The sequence below is a fragment of the Ovis canadensis genome, chromosome Y (assembly GCF_042477335.2).
Source record: "Ovis canadensis isolate MfBH-ARS-UI-01 breed Bighorn chromosome Y, ARS-UI_OviCan_v2, whole genome shotgun sequence".
NCBI lineage: Eukaryota > Metazoa > Chordata > Mammalia > Artiodactyla > Bovidae > Ovis > Ovis canadensis.
In genome coordinates, this window is record NC_091271.1 from 12,781,201 (window position 1) to 12,794,010 (window position 12,810).

The 12,810-nt window shown below is 41.9% G+C and overlaps 1 pseudogene; it reads left to right on the forward strand.

The window, feature by feature from the left end:
- The first annotated feature begins 1,059 nt into the window (after nucleotides 1-1,059).
- On the forward strand, nucleotides 1,060-11,106 carry LOC138431315 (zinc finger protein 280B-like; annotated as a pseudogene).
- Nucleotides 11,107-12,810: the final 1,704 nt, after the last annotated feature.

The window sequence follows — 12,810 nt, forward strand, 5'->3', positions numbered from 1 at the left end:
TACCTGTGATGCAGTCTACTGTATAGAGGCACAGTAAGAGATAAGCTAGTGCCTAATAATAACAGGAAAGTGAAAGTGAAGTCTCTCAGTCGTGTCCAACTCTTTGTGACCCCATGGACTGCAGCTTATTATGCTCCTCTCTCCATGGGATTTCCCAGGCGAGAATTCTGGACTGGATTGCCATTTCCCTCTTCAGAGGATCTTCCTGACCCAGGGATTGAACCTGGCTCTCCAGAATTGTAGGCAGACACTTTGCCATCTGAGCCACCAGGGAAGGTGTAACAATAACATAGAACAATTATAACAATATACTTTTATAAAAGTTTTGTGAGTGTAGTCACTATGTAAAATATACTACTGTACTAATTGAGTGATTTTTTTTTCACCCTAGCTAAGCACTTACCTCACTCTGTGTCCATACCTTTCACAGTTTGAGGTTTGACAGCAAAACTAACCCAGATTTATTTTCTCTTCTTCACATTCACCACAGATATTAGCAACCTCAGCATACATTTTTTTCTTTCTCTTTTTATATAAAAATTGAGAACTTCTATCTTTTCACTGAAAGGTAGCGCTTAATGGATTTTCTCCGACATATTTAAATGGGCAGCATCCCTCCACTTATGGTTTGGGGCCATTATTGAGTAAAGTAAGGATAACTTGGTCACAAGCCCTGTGGCATCTCAACAGTCATTGTGGTAACAGAGTGACAGACATGTGGGATGTTCAGGACTAAGGAACGATTCACATTCTGGGCAGGAGGAAGCAGGATGGTGTGAGATTCCAATCACTCTCCTCAGAATTACCTGCAGATTAAAATTCATAAGTTATATATTTCTGGAGTTTTCCATTTAATATTCTCGGTGAATAACTGAGGGTGACCTGAAACCACAGAGACTGACACCTGAGATCAGAGGGGATGACCTTGCCTGGTGATTGCTTTTAGGGGGAGAAAAACACTAGAAGGGGCCACTTGAAGCAAAAAGTGGTTGCAAAATGGCCCATCTCTTCCCATGTGAGGAAGCACAAGCACCACCACAACCCAAGAAAAAGACCGCCATGTCCAAATCCAGATGTGAGGACAACAACGATGCTGAGGTCATCTTTGTTGGAGTGGAGCACGTCAGTGAGGATGCTGAAACCCTCTTTGTCAGAGTGATTTCAAGTTCAAAGCCAGTCATTTCTAACGTTTTGAACAGAGTGACCAGGGACTCATCTTCAAGAAGAATGAAGGACCACGTGAGTCCGGATCCCTCCTGCACATTGCAACCTGCAAATCTTAAGACCCCAGCATCAGAGCCAGCTGCCATATCACGAGCTTCTCAGTGTGTATGGGGAGGAAGAGGCAGTTCTATTATTTCTGAGCCTTCATCTAAACCTGATTAGAAAATGAACTCTCCGGAAACTGTCCTTCACAATTCAGAATTGCTCTCTCTGCGGCCTCACTGTCTCTCTGGAGCTGTTCTCTCATTAGGGGGTAAGGATGAAAGCCCTCTTAATTCAAAGCGGTGTCCCACTTCTGATGTGAATTTTAACAGTGGGAATCCCAAAAGACCCAAACTCAGCGATGGAATCCCAGGGGGACCTGCCTCCCCCATGGCCCCCCAGGTATCTCTCCTGGAAAAACACAATTATGACCTTGGAAGATCATAACCTCACTGAGCCGTGTGCATGGTGGGGCATCATTTTCATGGACTCACACCAATGACCAGGCATGCTTCTGTCTTATGGATCCAGAAGGAACATGTAGTTTGTAAGGGCTGGAGAAAATGGACTTTTTGACTCTTGCACGTCAGAGCAAGACTGTTGATCCCATGAAAGTAAATCTGGGATCAAATTTACCGATGAAAGTAAATGTTATTTGGTGGTTTTTACTATGGCAGCATACAAGAGACGGCACCAGAACAGAAGACTCACACAGCCTTCAAATGCCTCAGCTGCTTGAGTGTTCTAAAATATGCCAAGTTTATGACCCACCTGAGGAACCATCTGGAGCTTGAGAGGCAGAAGGGTGACAGCTGGGAAACCCACACTACCTGCCAGCACTGCCACCACCAGTTTCCCACCTCGTTCCAGCTGCAGTGTCACATGGAAAGTGTCCCTGCTTCCTGGGAGCCCTCCACGGTCTGTAATATCTGTGAATTGTCCTTCAAAACAGATCAGGTTCTCTTACAGCACATGAAGGACAGTCACAAACCTGGCAAAATGCCCTATGCGTGCCGTGTTTGCAATTACAGATTGTCAGCCTTTGTGAATGTAGAGGTGTATTTTAGTACATGGCATGGAAATATGAACAATTTGTTTGTCTGTTTTGCCTCGAGATTTTCAAACAGGTGACATCCTTTGTAAATCACGCTCAGAGGAACTGGAACAGGAGGGTCTTTCCATGTTGCGAGTGCTGGCTACAAAGTTTGAACGTGAAGGAAAAGACAGAGAACCAAACCAAGAATCATCGGTCATTCCAAAAGCCAGAGCACTTGCGAGGGTTACCTCCTGAAACAGAGGTCATGATCCAAAGTTCAGTTCAGCTGGGACTGAGAGAGACACCATCCATCATTGTGAGGAACACTGACTCCCAAGTTCCACACATAAAAAAACACAAAAAAGATTGACTACAAACACGAAATATTCCAGACATGTTGCAGCAAGAGATCTGGCTGAAAAATTATTTTCTACCCACCTCCAGGAATTCTGAAAAGCCCCATTGAGGTTCAGCCAGCTGTACATAAAGACCCTGCCTGGCTTTTGTTGTTCAGTTGCTCAGTCATGTCTGACTCCCTGTGACCCTATGAACTTCTGTATGCCACGCTTCCCTGTCCATCACCATCCCCTGAAGCTTGCTCAAACTCATTCCGTTGGGTTGCTGATGCCACCCAACCATCTCATCCTCTGTCATGCCTTCTGCTGCTGCCTTCAGTATTTCCCAGGATCAAGGGTTTTGTTTTGTTTTGTTTTCCCAATGAGTTGACTCTTCCCTTCAGGAGGCCAAAGTATTGGAGCTTCAGCATCAGTTTTTCCACTGAAGATTCAGGGTTGATTTCCCTTAGGATTGACTGCTTGGATCTCCTTGCAGTTCAAGGGACTCTCAAGAGTCTTCTCCATTCTCCAACACCACAGTTTGAAAAGATCAATTCTTCAGCACTCAGGCTTCTTTATGGTGCAGCTCCTCCATCTGTACCTGACTACTGGAAACACCATAGCTTTGACTTTATGGACATTTGTTGGCAAAGTAATGTCTCTTTCTTTTAATACACTGTCTAACTTTGTCACAACTTTTCTTCCAAGGAGTGAGCATCTTTTAATTTCATGGCATCAGGAACCATCTACGGTTACTTTGGAGCCCAAGTAAATAAAGTCTGGCTTTACTGTAACTGAGATTGTATTTGTTTCCTCTCTCTACTATCAAGTAGCTTTGAAATCTCCATATTCCTTACTGGCCACTCTCTGCCCCTCAAAGTAACCACTTCTCTGACCTCTAGCACCAGGGATTCATTTTCCTTTGTTTCAAATTTTAAATAAATAGAATCACACAATAGACTATCTGTTCCCCTGTCCTTGGTTTTCCTTTAAATAAGTGAGATGCATTCTTATTGTATGTAGCTGTGGAACACTCTTTTTTGATTGCTTGGTAGAATTCCCTCAGATGAGTTGGCATAGTCTTATATGTCCATTTTACTGTGCCTGAAATTTAAGGCTCTTATTTTTTCCTTCTTGAATAAGCTGCCTATGAACGTTTTTGTGTCTTTCATTGTAATTTCTCTAGGATAGCTAAATCTATATGTGTAGACATAAGCTTTTCTGACAATGCATGTGGTAGTGGTTTAGTTGCTAAGTGGTATTTAACTGTTACAACCCCATAGACTATCCAACCAGGCTCCACTGTCCATAGGATTTCCCAGGCAAGAATGCAACAATGGGTTGGCATTTTCTTCTCCAGAGGATTTTCCTGACCCAGGGTTCAAACCAAGGTCTCCTCCATTGCAGGCAGATGTTACTGACTCAGCCATTCTAACATGCAGGTACAGTCAAATGCTTTTTTGAAACTGATTGAAACAATGTGTATTTCCACTAACAGTACTGGCATTTCCATTTCTATTGAACACTTGGCATTGTCAGTCTGTTTCATCATATAACTGAGCAGGACCCTGCAGGGCTTTCCCAGCGATAGACCATCCCCTGCTCAACCCCCACCAACGTCCTCCCTTATTTGTAGAAACATTTCTGGTCCTAGACCTTCCATGAATTTCAAAGAACAAATTTAATTAGAAGTGAAAAACTGCAGAAACAAGAAAAACATCAAGCAAGACAAATAATAATTTGTTGTTGGGCAATCATGTTCACTCTTTGCGATCCCATGGACTGCAGACACCAGGCTTCTCTGTCCTTCACCGTCTCCTGGAGCTTGCTCAAGCTCAAGTCCGTTGAGTGTGTGATGCCATCCAACCATCTCATTCTCTGTCATCCCTTCCTCCTTCTTTCAAACTTTTCTGGCATTAGGGTGTATTCTAATGAGTTAGCTCTCCCCATAAGGTGGTCAAAGTATCAGAGCTTCACATTCAGTATCATTCCTTACAGTGACTATTCATTGATGATTTCCTATAGGACTGACTGGCTTGATCTCCCTGCCAGTCCAACAGACACTCAGGAATCTTCACCAACACCACACTTCAAAAGCATCAATTCTTTGGTGCTCAGCCATCTTTATGCTCCAACTCTCACATCCATACATGACTAGTGGGAGAACAATAGCCTGGACTACACGGCCTTTGTTGGCAAAGTAATGTCTCTGCTTTTTCATATGCTGTCTAGATTTGTCACAGCTTTTCTTCCAAGGAGCAAGCATCTTTTAATTTTGTGGCTGCAGTCACCATCTGCAGTGATTTTGGAGCTCAAGAAAATAAATTCTGTCAGTTTTCATTTTTTCTTCATCTATTTTCCATGAAGTGATGAGACCTTCGCCTGTGTGAACCACAACAAACTCTGGAAAATTCTTAAAGAGATGGGAATACCAGACCATCTGACCTGCCTCCTGAGAAATCTGTATGCAGGTCAAGAAGCAACAGTTGGAACTGGACATGGAAGAAGTGACTGGTTCCAAATAGAGAAAGGAGTACATCAGGATTATATACTATTGCCCTGCCTATTTAACTTAAATGCAGAGGACATCATGAAAAACACTGGGCCGGATGAAGCACAATCTGGAATCAAGATTGCTGGAGAAACAGCGACAACCTCAGATATGCAGATGATGTCACCCTAAGGGCAGAAAGTGAAGAGCCTCTTGATGGTGACAAAAGAGGAGAGTGAAAGACTGGCTTAAAACTCAAATTTCAAAAAATGAAGTTCAAAACATCTGGTCCCATCATTTTATGGCAAAGAAATGGTGAACAATTGAAAATAACAGCAGATTTTATTTTCTTGGATTCCAAAATCACTGTGGATGGTGAATGCAGCCACAAAATTAAAGGAAGCTAGCTCCTTGGAAGAAAAGCTGTGACAAACATAGACAGCATTAAAAAAGAAAGAAAGAAAGAAAGAAAGAGAGAGAGAGACACAGAGAGAGAGAGACAGAGAGAGAGAGAGAGAGAGAGAGAGAGAGAGAGAGAGAGAGAGAGAGAGAGAGAGAGAGAGAAAGAGAAAGAAAGAAAGAAAGAAAGAAAGAAAGAAAGAAAGAGAGAAAGAAAGAAAGAAAGAAAGAAGGAAAGAAAGAAAGAAAGAAAGAAAAAGAAAAAAAAAAGCTGAGGCATCACTCTGCTGACCAAAATTCTTATAGTCAAAGCTATGGTGGTGCAGACAGTAAGGAATTCACTTGCAATGTGGGAGACCTGGGTTCAGTCATGGGAAGGACATCCCTGTAGTCTGGTGGAAATACTCGGTGCTCCCAGATTAGGGCGTCCAAGTTCATTCCCTGGTCGGGGCATTAGATCCCACATACTGCAACTAAAACTACCACATGTGACAATTAAAATTCCTGCTGCCACATGCTACAATGAAGATTGAAGGGTCCTTGTGCTGGAACTAAAAACAAGCACAGCAAGTAAATGAATAAATATTTGAAAGAAAGAAAGAAAAAGATATGAGAAATCCCTGTTGGTTCAGTGGTTAGGACTTGATGCTTTCACTGTCAATGGCCATGGTTCAACACCTGGTATTGAAACTAAGAACCCACAGGTTCTGTGGCATGACCAAACAAAAACCCAGAAAGATAACTGAGGAGTACAGAACTCCCAAAGTTTGAAAACGAAGCAATATCACTGCAAACAGGCTGAGGATAGAGTAAGGATTGCCAGGAACCCAAAGTGCAAAAGTGGCATGTCTGTAATTCACAAGCCTCTTTAATGTTGTGGTTTAGGCTCTTCCTTCTCCTGCTTCTGAACCTAAATAACTTATTGCTCCTAAGAGAAATTGTTATGGGAAAAAACACTATTGAACTGAATGGTAGTGAAAATAGCAAATTATTGAGACAGAGCTAAAGCAGTTTCATGTGTTAATATGCACTACATTTGAAAAGAAGACAGGTTGGCAAAACAATGACCTAAGTCAGTGCTAGTCAGAGACATTTCTGCAGCAATAGAAAAAATTTTTTTTAATAATTGTTACATGTATTCCCTAATAAGGGTGATCAGCTTTTCACATATATGAATGCTTATGTTTCTTTTCTGTGAGATGTTCTGTTTATATTCTTTATCTAAATTATCAGATGGAGTGTTCATCTGGCAGGGTTTTTGTTTGTATGTTTGTGTGTTTGTTTGTTTGTTTGGCCTTGCTGTGAGGATTAAGGGACCTTAGATCTTCAACCAGGGATTGACTCTCTGGCCCCTGCAGTAGGAGCACAAATCTCTAACAACTGGATCACTAAGGAACTCTCAATAAAAATATTTTCTATGTCCTTGTCTAATATGCCACTTTGCAAATGTTAAAATGTAGCCAGTGTGACTGAGGTATTAAATCTTTGCGTGTGTTCAGCCGCTTCAGTCTGTCCAACTCTTTGAGACCCCATCAGTGTAGTGCACCAGGCTCCTCTGTCCCTGGGATTCTCCAGACAATAATACTGGAGTGGGTTGCCATTTCCCTTTCCAGGGGTTCTTCCTGACCCAGGGGTTGAACCCACGTCATTTACATCTCCTGTATTGGCAGGCAGGTACTTTACCACTAGCATCAATTGGGAAACCTATTAAATCTTTACTTTAATTAATTTAAAATTAAAAGATATGCCTAGAAGAACCAGATCTTCCTTATAAATGAGTTTCCATTAACTTGTATACTCAGTAATTTGTGCATCTCTTAGATATTGTCCTCAAGATGAGATTCCATGCCCCTCCCTAAATGTAGGCTGTGTTTAGTGGCTTGTTTCCAAGAACAGAATATGTCAGTAGGAAGGAGACAACTTTATAGCAGAGGAACTAGCAGTAAGTCATATTGATAGCATGAATCCTTGATGGGAAGTGATGAGAAAGATATTTTGCCTTGGAGGTATAGTTCTAAAATTATATAAACCCCAGGGCAATCAGGAGAAACATACCAAACCCGTATAGAGAGTCATTCTGCAAAATACCTGTCCCTGGAGGACTCCTGAAAACTGTCAAAAGTCATGAAAAACAAGGAAAGTTTAAGAAACTGCTATAGACCAGAGTAAGCTAAGGGAGGTATCTATAGCTTTTTGCTATATATTCTCATGCAGGTCAGTATCCTATATGAGAATATGAAAGTGGGAAAGAACATTTGTGGAAAAACTGGAAAAATTTGAGAAAACCCTGGAACTTAGTTAAGGGTACCCTACTGAAAGATGCTGGCATAACTGTGAAGCATAAAGGATGTCATTTCACATATATACATTTTAGACATTGCAAGTATTTTCTCTATATAACACCCACTTAATCTTGACTTCACTGAGATGGAAATCTGAAGTACGGTATACTTAACTGAATGGAAATCTTCAAATACAAAGGATCAGTAATATTTAGACTGTGTCATCTGACTATGATGCAATAATGAGAAATTGACCAAGAAACATCTTTTAAAATGCCATTCACTTGGAAAATATAAATAACTATATTAATACATAATATATATCTCTATGGAATTTTCATGCAAGGATCCTGGAGCAGATTGCCATTATTTTCTCCAGGGGATCCTCATGACCCAGGATCGAACCCAGGCCTCTTGTGTCTCCTGCATTGGCTGGAAAGTGATTTACCAGTTGCGTGACCAGAGAACCCATGCAATATATAGTCTTGTCTTTAGAAGGGAATATTAGGATATACTTGGAAGTGAATGATAATGAACATTGTATTCAGCAACAATTGTGGGACATAGTTAAATTTGTATGGAGAAACAATGGAAACAGTAACAGACTTTATTTTCTTGGGGTCCAAAATGATTGTGGATGGTGAATGCAGCCATGAGCTTAAAAGCTATGCGGCCCTTGGAAGAAAAGCTATGACACACCTAGACAGCATATTAAAAAGCAGAGACATTTCTTTGCTGACAAAGTCCACCTAGTCACAGCTATGGTTTTTCTGGCAGTCATGTATGGGTGTGACAGCTGGACCATAAAGAAGGTGGAGTGCTGAAGAACTGATGCTTTTGAACTGTGGTGTTGGAGATGACTCTTGAGAGTCCCTTGGATAGCAAGATCCAACCAGTTAATCCTAAGGCAATCAACTCTGAATATTCACTGGAAGGACTGATGCTGAATCTGACGATCTAATAGTTTGGCCACCTGATGGGAAAAGCCAACTCACTGGAAACCACCTTGATGCTGGGAAAGACTGAGGGCAGGAGAAGAAGTGGGCGGCAAAGGATGAGATGTTTGGATGGTATCACCAACTCAGTGGACATGAATTTGAGCAAACTCCAGGAGACAGTGAAGGACAGGGAAGCCTGGTGTGCTGCATGCAGTCCATGGCGTTGCAAAGAGTCCAACATGACTGAGGGACTGAACAACAACAACAAATTAAGGTAAATTTATAGCATTAGATACAAGAGAAATGAGAGTTACAAATAGTTATCTCAAAAAGCTGTAAAGATGAGCAACAGAACAAACTTATAGCGATATGAAGGAATGAAATTACTAAAGAATGAAAAATGAATATAACAGAGAAGAAACTAATGTAACAAAATCAAAACTTTATCCTCCCATAGGAGATCTCAACAGTCTACTAGGAGACTTCCAGCAGAACAGGGCATTTGAAAAACACTCTGTAAAGGGCCAAAAAAGAAATATGTTAGGCTTTGTGAATATGATCATTGGCGATTAATTAAGTTTTCAGCCATGGATAATAACCAAAGAAACTGTCAAGTCCCTGTTCCAACTTTAAGGACTCCGAAAATTGAATTTCACACAATTTTCACGTCAGAAAACAAAATTCTTTTAGGTTTTCCTCAGCCATTAAAACTGGAAAGCTCTAAAATTAAAAAAAAAAAAAGGGAAGAAAGGAGGAGGAGGAGAAGAAGGGGGAGGAGGAGGAGGGGGAGGAGGAGGAGGAGAAGGAGGGGGAGAAAAAGTAAAGCTTATTCTTAGCTCACAATAGACAGTGCAAAAAAAGGGGCAGGCTGCCCTGCCTTGATTGAAATGTAATTCCAGGAGGAGGGGCGTCAAGATCCACTGTACGGTGAAGTTCCTTAAGCAAAGAACTTGCTTAAAGGAGGTCACCCCTGAGGGCTGTGAGTGCTGGACACCATCACTGGAGTCTCCTGGTAGACTCGGAGGCCGTTCTCAGCCCTGTGCCCTGGAGACTGTGCCATCTGTTTTTTCTTTCTTCCCGATGGTGAGCTGAGCAAATCTCGACCCAAGACCCTTGAGATTCAGATTCAGCCTGACCACGCCCACAGTGGGTGCTTTTACGGGGTGGGGGGTTGTGGGGGGGGGGGGGAAGGCATCCCCAGTGCATGCGCCCAACTCGGCCTCGCGGCCAATCAGATTGCAGGCGCCGACACCTGGCAGCCAATCATCGGAGGCAGCCCGCACGCCTGTAGGGGTAGCTGAGGCGGTGCCCCAGACCTAAGGAGGCCACATCCCCTCAGGCTCGCCTCTTCAGGCTTAATCCGGGAACTGCTTAGGGCAGGTGAGCTGCAGGCAGTTCTGTCTCTTCCGTCAACGGGGACCGGTAGGACTGGAGCGTGGTTCAGCCAAAGCAGTGCCTGACGGCTAAAGGGAGGGTTTTTCGGGTCCTGTTATTATTGAACCTTTGTCTCAAGCTGATTATAAAAATATTTCACCACAAATAGTGCCTAATAGCTTTCCAAAGGAGTTATGTTCTTCTTTGATTACCTTCACAAGTTCATTGCAGCATCCAGTAGAAACAGCAGTTTCTGCAGGAGATATGACTAAAAGTCCTCATGTATCAAAGCGACTTTCCCTTGTGAAACAAATCGCAGAAATCCCAGAAGGCCTAAACTCAGTGATGGCATTGTAGGGGAACATTCTTTAGGTTTTTCCCCGTCAGGTTTTTTTCATACAGTGACCACTCAGCAAAGCACACCAGACTGTGTCCATACCTCACTAAGCCATGTTCAGAATGGAGAACCTTGTCCAACACCTTTTCCAAAGGACAATGTTCATTGCAAGCCTGTAAGACCTTTAGGCGAAGATGGACTGACAAAAACTGATTTTCCAAGTTTAGCAAGTCCAAACAAGACCGTTGATCCCACAGAAGGAAATCTGTTTGTGTTACTTCGTGACTTCTACTATGGAGAGCATAGAGGAGTTGGGCAGCCAGAACCGAAGACCCACACAGCGTTTAAATGCCTCAGCTGCTTGAAAGTTCTAAAAAATGTCAAGTTTATGAATCACATGGAGCACCATTTGGAACTTGAGAGGCAGAGAGGTGACAGCTGGAAAAACCACACCACCTACCAGCATTGCCTTCGCCAGTTTTCTACTCCCTTCCAGCTGCAGTGTCACATTGAAAGTGTCCACACTCCCCAGGAGCCCTCCGCAGTCTGTCACATCTGTGAGTTGTCCTTTGAGACAGATCAGGTTCTCTTAGAGCACATGAAAGACAATCATAAGCCTGGTGAAATGCCCTATGTATGCCAGGTTTGCAGTTACAGATCATCATTTTTTGCAGATGTGGATGCACATTTCAGAGCATACCATGGTAACACTAAGAATTTACTTTGCCCGTTTTGTCTCAAAATTTTTAAAACTGCAGCACCCTACAGACTTCATTATAGAGGGCACTGGAAAAGAGTTTTCACCAGTGTTCCAAATGTCAGCTACAGTTTTTAACTTTCAAAGAGAAAAGGGAGCACAAGACCCAATATCATCAAATGTTTAAGAAGCCTAAGCAGCTAGAAGGATTACCTCCTGAAACAAAAATTGTTATTCAGGTATCACTGGAACCCCTTCAACCAGGATTGGTGGAAGTAGCATCCATTACTGTGAACACATCTGATTCTGAATCATCACCCCCCAAATCTAAAAGTAGGAGGTCAAAAAAAGAAAAGAAAAATTAATTCTACTTTCAGTACGTCTGAAGCAAGTATTTCAGTCAAAGTTAAAAACTCCATTAAAAACAACGAAAAAAATCAAATTATAACATTATTCAATAATATCAAATATAGAGAAACCAATGGGTAATTTATGTGTTTTTGTTTTAAATAGAGGAAGTACAGTTTTGTTTGATCTGCATATTGAGATGTTATTTAAAAATCTATTATCTGTTTTTCATATAATTGTCTTAACGTAAAAAGGATGTGTGCATGTGTGTGTGAGAGAGAGAGAATGAGAGAATTGGAGAAAGGAAAAGTAAGAACCTATTTTGGTATTTCATGTTACTTGTAAGTTCGAAAGCTCTACTATAATCTGTAGAGTGTTTTAGCAACGTAATTTTCAACTGTTTTCATGCCTTGAAGATCTCAGTATCAACTATATAGCCAGATTTGAATGTCACTCTCTGAAGTGCCTCTTGTGCTGATCTAAGATAACCTGGCTCTGAAAGCGTGCAGTGGAGAAGTTGATGGAGAAGCTGTGATGTGAGTTTGCACCAGACATGGGATTTAATCAGTGAAGAGCTGTGGCTTCTTGCCCCAGCAGAGGAAGAGGCATACATTCACTCCAGGCATAGAGCCAAGGTAGAAGGAACCCTGTCTCAGAGTGTTTTTACCTAGCCCAGGGACATCTCAAGGAAGCCAACCGTTAAAATGCCTGTGTTTGGTGAGAGACCCTTGCAAGCATCAGGCAGGCCCTGTGTATCATTGACTGCAGTTGGAGAAGCAGAGATAGTTAATAGAATGAGATGTGGTGTCTGTGGACCTCCTGTTTAGTGATCAAAAGGGGAATTTGATTCATTCCATCCCCTTTCCTATAGTCACAATGAGGTAGCCATATCTGTGTCACACACAGTAGTAAAGCAAGTTAAAATTCCCAAAGGAAAAAGAGCCTTGACATCCACTTTGATTTGTGCTGAACCCATAGTTTTAACTGAAAAGTATCAAACACAGGAAATCTGTTCAGTTTTTGAATGGGGGTAAATTGAGTTCTCTTACCCTTAAGCTACAATGGAGTTGTCCACGAATAGTAAATATAGTGGATACAAATAGTCCAGGGTGATTAAACCCTTTTTAGAACTTTTCCTTACCTGTTCCAGTTACATGTGTCTTACCCTAGTTGAACGTGTGAAGATTTCAGTTTTGTATTTTATCTTGCCTTGGACACAAATGTAGTTCAGTTAACAGCTAATTCTTTGGGTGTGTAATTTCCCATTGTATCAAACTAATTGAGTTTCAGTCTTTCTTGACACAGTCTGAGTGCAAGAATTGTCTCATGTATTTCAGTAATTATCAGGTCATAGAGTTATCCTTCCT